This window comes from Mya arenaria, chromosome 14 (assembly GCF_026914265.1).
Source record: "Mya arenaria isolate MELC-2E11 chromosome 14, ASM2691426v1".
In the NCBI taxonomy this organism is placed as follows: Eukaryota; Metazoa; Mollusca; class Bivalvia; order Myida; family Myidae; genus Mya; species Mya arenaria.
This window is the reverse complement of record NC_069135.1, coordinates 51933433-51942368: the sequence shown is the minus strand read 5'-3', so window position 1 is coordinate 51942368 and position 8936 is coordinate 51933433.

Here is an 8936-nt window from a genome sequence, read left to right as displayed (position 1 = left end):
GTGCTTCCTGACACAATGCAATCTACAAAGGGTGTCCACAATATACAACCATATCTAATAAGGCCACTCAAACACTCAGAATATCACAGAACAATATTTGCATAACCCTCATTTTAAGATGGTCTATAGTCATGGATTAGTATGGCATGAAACATGCTGTGAAACTAATTTTTACCATATTATGGTTGGCCAATCGCGTATGGTGTTTTTTTTCGCTGACAAAAGCCTTTTTTACAAAATAAACAGATAGGCCTCCATGAAAAGAAACTCGATACTAATAAAGTTTGTATTTAATGGTAAATTCAGAAAATATAGTTGACTAAACATTTTCGATTTTAATGATGGTTTTAACATTAGTAACCCAAATTAAATTAACTTTTGTCTTTACAAACGAATAATTAGCCATCGGATGATAACAACAAGGTGTATCGCAGCTTAACGAGCTTCAGTTGGGCGATAGTTACAAAAGCACCTAGTCACGACTTTAGATAGGGTGATGATAGACTCATTAAAGCTTCTTAGCTACCCCGGTATGTAGGCGAAGCCCTGGATTAAGAAGGGCAATATGGCATAACACCGGCTCATGGAGGCTGCTCTAACACCGGACGTTTGTCAGTCATACCGCGGCTGACGTCACTGATTCTATTTTTACATATATTGTGTCAGTAAGTCTAGCACTCGATTTGCGAAACAAACGTCGGCGACCTCTGGTTGAGAAAAGGCAAAATGAAGGCATTTACTAATTAGTCATTGCCCTATGGCGTGGTCTTTGAGCGAAACTGTTGTGCATGTTGGAATTACTATTTTTATCCCGGGATCCGACCAGTTGTGTATCCAGAACAAATAAAGTCATTCTCGTGGATAGCGCCTGTTAAAGAATATTTTACCGCGTAGTTATGACTATCGTTCAATGAAATCGCGACTTGATCAATCCGAAAATGGACATTTTAATCGAAAACAACCTCGGATGAATATGGACGGTTTACAATGTCAGAAATCGGTACACTTTAGGAACGCAGCAAGTAGATCGCGTAGTAATTTCAATTTAGCAGTTAAACTTAATTACTTAATTAAGACACTAGAGAATCTTAATAATGTTTGCAATAATACACTTCAATGGCAATCAATTTAAACTTAAGATCTACAAATACAACCTAAAATACTGCATTTAATTAATAATATAATTCAAATTTTTACGAGCTACTTCAACTGATATACTAGCATATACATCAAAGGTTGTTTTCGATCAAAATGGCCGAGTTCCGAATGGGACCGTCTTTGTAGCATTTGGAGCTCCTTTGTCAGTTTCCAATAAAAACTGCCTCGAATGTATGCCGGTACAACAGAAGAAGTAGTTCGATTTTTTTTAATAATAGAATAAATTAATTGAAGTGTCTTAACGTGCTTGTAGTATATATCAGTAAAATTGATTGCCATGAAGTGTTTTACTGCATCAATTATAACGATTCCAAATAATTAATTGGAAATTACTACGCGATCTAGTTGTAGTGTAGTTTAATGTTAAGATTTCTGACATTGAAAACTGTCCGTATACATCAAAATGGCCAAAGAAATCCGAATGTCTTTGTAGATATTTAGTTTAAAATTCGGATACGACCGGTATCCACGAAAATGTCTTTATTGGACAGTTCTCGAAATCTGGCACAGGCGGTATGTCCTGCCTACACGAATGGTCGGATCCCGTGATCAAATTTGTACGTTATATCGAGTCGAACTTTACTGTTCATATTTTGACATATATAGTGTCAGTTGCGTTAGAATCATAATCAAACTGATGGTCAATAATCAAGAAGTTTAAAACCAGGGCCCCATATTAAAGTACTACGCAAATATTTTCAAGCCGTGTTAATCGCGGAAGTTCTTTGTTTTTTCCATTTCTTAAATGAATCAATTTAATTGCCCAGAATGAAGAGGGTTAAAAATAAGGTCCCATATAAGATTGCTTACACGCAGATATTTAGAGCCGCGCCGATCGCAGGCGTTCTTTCTTTTGTCCATTCATTTAACGACATCATAAAAGTGCATTCCGGTTGCCTCGAAACGCCAATGACATTTCATAAGTTTAGCTGAAATTGGGTCAATTTATTTAAGAACATAACACGATAACATTTTAAGAGGGGGCATTCCACTAAATGATCTCGGAATATCGGAGTTGCAAATGGTATTCCAAAATTAGGTCAATTCCTTTGAGAACTCATGAGTACAGACACGATAAGGTCTCAAGTGGGGGCATTCAACCAGGCTAATAGTTTCACCCAATGCTTTCAAGTATGTAAAATTTGCTTATCAACTTTAAGATACGAAAATGAACTAGTTGTTATAAACTTGGCGAGGTTAAGTGTCTGTGTTACACTCTTTAATAGTTTTGTTTTACTACGATCCACTTTACTTAATTAATTAAGTGTCTGTATTTTACCTTCAATAGATTTGTTTTACCAAGTTACAGTTTAAAGGGATAGAACTATAAAGATTGAAGCAAACATTATTATTTTTTTATTACTATTTTAATGCATTTTAATGTTCAACTTATTTGAATAAAATTATGAACAATACAAAAAAACAGATAAAATAAACTAGCCTTTATGTATTTTTCAAAAAATGGTAGCTACGTGGCCAGTTAAAAAAGTTAAAAAGCGACAAACTATCGCTTATATTTTTATCTTTTCACAAATCATGTTTTTTATCATTTAAGTCAAATAATTTATACATTGTTATGCATTAAAATTAAAAAGTATATATTAAATTATGTTCACATCAGCCTATATAGTGTGCTCCTTTAACTTAAAACTGTTATCATTGTCTGCTTGTGTTTACCCATATTTATCAAACAAGTTCCATTCACGTTTAAGTACATAATACTGATACAGCTCATTTTGAACTTTTTTACATTGAACTTAACCACGTCTGGGTCAACACTGTACTATAAACCTGAGCTATCACAAAAATAATGACTTACTACGCTCACCGCATTTACATAGGATGTTATTAATTGACTCTGGCAAATGTTGAAATAAGAATCAAAATAAACGTTTATAACCGTTTTTATACTTTGTTCCATTTTGCAAAGGTTAAAATTACTGTAAATAATTACTTTGTCTCTTAATCAAGCGTAAACAAAATTCTTTATTTCCATTTATCCCCCCCCCCACCATAAATTTTTGCGTTCTGATCGATATGTGGTATTTTTTCAATAGTTTTCTAAATTAACGAATTTATTACAGTGAACATATTTGAATTTAACCATTTTAGATTTAAAATTTCTACAACAATGAAATACCCTGATACACGAGTGCGAAACACTGGCTCCAGAAATTTTAGGAGCTGTATATAAAAAAGAGCCAATGGCACTTCCGAGCTAGAGCAAAAGAACGGACATCATCATAAAACGTAAGTATGACTCGTTATTTTATCTAATATCACATTTATGAGGGCTTATTTGAAAAATCAGGGAATGCAGTGCCATATAAATATGTTTAATCTTCACGCGTATTCTGGTTATTTTGTAAACATATTGTTTATGGAGTTATAAGACCGATTCTCCCATCAAACACATGCATGTTTACAAACGAAAGTAGAACATTTTCACCATTTTTCAGCTGAATTTCCCTCAAGTGGCTTACATTTAAGATAAAACCAGTATTATCGAGTGCTTTTGTCGGGAATAAAAATGACCGCTTGGTTACCTGAATAAGCATGTATATACACTTTTTCTGGATTGAGCTTGAGCCAAAAGCCAGGGAGCTTGAGCCAAAGCGCACAGACTGAGCCAAAACATCGTAAAATAATGCACACAACTCGGCAGATTTGGAATAGTTGACGTTCTGTATTTATAACTTGCATTAAGATATTGTTGTTGGTTTTTACAATATCTAATTATTTATGAATACTTAATGCAATTCATCTGATAATGGGCGTTGTAATCTCAGAAATGGCTAAGCAATCCTTTCACAACATCTATAGGGATCTATACGCATGCGACACGTTTTCTCTATGTACAGAACACATCTGCCAAGTATTTTTAAAATCCCTCCCTGTGTGACAAGGTTTACTAGCAGAACACGACCAACTATAGTCTACATGTATTTGAATAGATGCAGCATTCCATATCGATAAACCGGAAAGTGTGACCTTGACCTTTGCGGTAAATATGTGGGTCTTGCAAGAGACACGTCGTCTTTATATACTAAACACATTTCCAAAGTAATTTTAAAATCCCTCCCTGCTTGATAAAAGTAACGGTCTGGACACGACCAATTATACTCTATGGGGATATATGCAGCATTCTATATTGATAAACCTGTTAGGGTTAGCCATTCTAAGTTGGGTCGTGGGTCTTGCCCGTGACGCGTTGTCTTTATGTAGCGAACACATGTATTGTAATATTGACAAAAGGTTGGCATTTAAATATTGATCAAGTTAAAGATTTTGTCTTAAAAGAAATGTATATGTTGTTAAAAACGGAATCCGTTTTCGTATTGACTGCCCCTTATATGAGGATCTTAGGTATCTTGATCTTGTAAACATGGGAACTATTGTTAATAGTGCAACTTGATTTGAAAAAAAAATATGACTGAAGTATGATTTTATTTTATTATTTCATTATCGAACTATTTGAAGATTTCATTTAAGTTAAGGGATGATTTTTAAAAGTTATATCGAACAACTTTTCAATTTATCATATATATTTTTCATATCGAGCCACTGCTATTTATTTATTTTTTGTTATGAATCATATCAAGAGACATATTCTTGTACAATTATCTGGATTATATAAATTTTGTTGTAAAAATACATTGAACACTTTAGATTTGTAGTTTGGGCCGGTGGCTTTTGTTAAGAAATAAAGCATTATTGTATTTTAAGTGTTATTTTGTCATTTTAAAATCCCTCTCTGCATGACAAAGTTTCAACCCGGACAGAGAAAACCCGAAAAGCCTGTTTAGTGTGACCTTTGCCTTTGAAGTATGGTCGTGGGTATTGCATGCGAAATATCGTCTTTATGTACCGAATACAAGTGCCAGATAATTTTAAAATCCTTCCGTGCTTAACAAAATTACAGCCCGGACACAATCAAATATACCTTTTGTATTGGCATAATCAGCATTCCATAATGATTGATGTTAGAACGTGGGTCTTGCAAGCAACACGTCTCCTTTATGTACCGGACACATAAGCCAATTTCTTTTGAATAATATCCGTACATGACAAAATTACAGCCCGGACTCGACCAACTACATCATATACTCCATATGGACAAATGCAGCATTCTAAAATGATAAGATCATAAATGTGACCTTGACCTTTGCTGTTGGGACGTGGGTCACGCCACACATCGTCTCATTTTATTTTCAATAATATTTTGTTGCATAAATGCTTTTACAATGTAACACTCAATACAACATAAACACAGACTTTTTGACAAATAATTTATTATCAAACATGCAAGGGATTGGGCCACGAGTTTTACCAACATCAGTTACGGCCCTCTCCCAAAACATCAAATTGGTTACCAAGCAAAGGTATTTTTTAGTTAGATAGTAATGGTAATGTTTGAAACAACGGACACAACGTTCGCCACGGTTTGTTTGAACAAATTTTTAATTTTACGCTTGAAAGAGTTGGTGATTACCATATAGTAATATATTAATCGAATTTCATAATGACAAGGACGACGGTAACGTTGAGTGGTTTTATATAAAAATAAATTCTAAACGTATATTCATTGTTACATTTTTTTTCTTTTTTTCTTTCTTAAATCTAAGGACAAGCATCGTTCACGATAATTGGAAAATATTATGATAAGAACGTAGGCAATTCACTAGGAGTATGCTTGTATACTAAAATCACATTTGCATTTCTCTTCAGTCGGACAAAGAAACCCACCCTATTTTGGTAATAAGTCTTGCAATTGATACTGAACATGTTAGTCCGTTTACAGTCCGTGCAGCTTCGTATCGGAGTTTTTCTAATGTTTCCTTTTCATATAGTGTACTGTTATCCCAGACTGTTGCGGCATATTGAATAATTGGTCTTATAAGGATGCATATACTTGCCCTTTCGGCGCCAAATAAATAGTCAAAAGTTCCTCTCAGTGCCAAATTAATTCCTGGAAGTCTAAGAGAATTCTACCAAGGTTATTCACTTGACCATAACTTTTTTGATTATAAAGCTTTTCTCTTCAAATTTTCACAGTAAATTAATTAAATAATATATTAAACATAAGATCAAAACAAAATGATTTTTTAAAATTTTATTATACGAAATATTTAATAAATTACATAATAAATTTAAAAAAATGAAAAATTGTCATTTAGTTTATAAATATTTAGTGATTACATTTATGTACATATCCTTTCTTTACTTCTTATACAATAGAAAAAATGACTATGTTAAAATGAAAACATTTTTGCTTATAAACAAATCTACATGTGTACAAACAACACATCTAGATAGTTATGCATCAACATTATGGACCATGCGTCCAGCTTCCTGAAAGTTCTTGTTTGTGTGAATGACACGGGGCTGCCCACATAGGAATGTTGCACTCATTGCATTTAAAATATGTTTGTTTTATACTCCATCCAGGAGTCTGTCTGTCACTTCGCACTGCACAATCTGGTCGATGCTTCTTCTTTTCGAATATTCCCCTCTCCCGATCGCTCTACCTTGTCCCCTCAACCTCTTGTCCGTGGTCTTAAATAAATAATAAATAATTCTATAACAGGCATAAATCAATCTAGGCATATGTTTAATTATCAAACTGCATTATAAATTGAGAATTTGATCAAAATAAGCAGCCAGAACTCAAAAACAGACGAATTTGAAGATATCATAAAAAAAACGACCGCCAACCTCTCAACCTACTGGGCAAAGTTTCATCCATATATTTTTTTTTTAATTTAGTCTTCTTTTATTTATATTATATTGAATTACTTAGCTACCAAGTGCTTATTTCTTTATTTATGGTATATTTGACATTTTCATGGGAACAAAACATCAATAATAACAGAAAAAAAAAGCATTATTCAAACTAACCTGAAGGTGTTTGTGGTCTGATTGACGGATTAGAAACAGTTTTTTCACAAATATCGTCATTCGAACTTTCATTTGACATATCCGAATCCAATTTCGATGTCCGGAATATTACTATTACTGTCATTACAGATCGTATTTAGCACTTCCTTGCAAGTATAAGCCCGCTTCCTTTTCCTGGAAGCCATCTTGAATTGTCCAAGTCGCTCTGCGATTTTAATTCACTTTAGAAGACTGTAATTAATTCAATTTTACGTGAAAAATTATTTGAGAATGCGGAAGTAACATGAAAAAGCCTCGTTCTGAGTCGAAAGTAGAAATCACTCGGCTCTGTAATAATATTTGAGCGTAAAAATAGCGAAAACACTACCCTATCGTTTTGTCGCAAATATGCGACTTTGGCGGTCAGCCTAGTTGTCGCAATTATGCGACTTTGGCGCCGAAAGGGTGGGTTTTACGATGCAATTTATATCTTAAAGCATGCATAGAACCAATATTTTCTAGGAGAACTAATAATTTTGTTTATATGGTGATGCCAAGTATCATCGGTAGTCAGTTTTACGTCTAATTGGTTGTGATGGTCGCAAAGTACTTGAGGAGTAGTAACAAAGACGAATTATGGTTGTTTATATAGCTTCTGTTAATGAAGGGTTGAATTGTACCAGCTATTGCTTAGATCATTCAGAATTTTTTTTGTAAATCTGACTGAATTTAACTCTCGTTGTAAGTGGTGCTCCTTGGTGATCTACAAGCGAGCTATCCTCTACTTCTTGCAGATGCTAGAGTATAAGCAAAATCGTTGATGTAAAAAAGGGAAAGCAGTGAACCTAAAACGGAACCCTTAAGGACCCCAGCTGGGATTTGCTTAACATTAGAGAAAGAAGTGCCAACAAAAACTCTTTGAGACCTATTTAGAAGCACTTTTCCTGAAATTTCGTATTCCTGGAGTTACAATATGAGGACAAGATGCCATGCTCCGTCAAACGCTTTGGATATATCACAAAAAAACAACACTAGTTGATTGTTATTAAAGGATAAACACATTTGGTACATTTATAAATATATATTAGCTGGTAAACCGTCGAGTGGTCAAGAATAATTCCCGACTTTAGTTTATAAATAAGGTTGTTTTGGTGCATATTATTGAACAAATGGTGTTTAAACATGATTCGTTCCAAGACCTTTCCAACAACAATTATCAACGTTATTGGCCTATAGATGGACACAAAAGTGCGGCCACCCTTTATTTTAAAAGAGGTATTACACTTGCAAGTTTCCGTTTTGTGGGATATATAATTTCCTGAATCGATCTGTTGAAGATAATACGCAGTGTAATACAAAAAGTGGATACAGTATGTTTAACCTTATTTCGTCTGGACCACTTGCCTTATTATTGCCAATGTTATCGAGGACGTCTTTTGTTGAGTCCCAGTAATATCATTTTAACTAGTTCGCTATTCGTGTTTGTCCCTTAGATGACTCAAGGTACATTATTATCGTCAATAATCTGGATGGAAACAAAAAAGGTATTGACGGAACTTGCCTTTTCTGAATCAGTAAATGCATAAATAGTATCCAAGTTTTGCAGTGGAGGTATTGCATTGCTTTTGCTGCTGTTTTTTTACAAGCATTCTAACTGTTATCTAATGAAGGCGCGGATTGTATGATTTAAAAATTAATGTTCTCTTTATGTACCGAAAACCTGTTTGACAAAGGAAAACCGGATGGAAAGACGGACGTACGGTGTGATTTTAATATGTCTACCTTCGATGAAATAAAATATAAATACAAATATAAAATTGATATATATTGTTCCTACTGTTTCGTAACTTTTGCTGCTAATGACCAGATATTTACAGAACTTAAGGCAGTGTTATCACCCG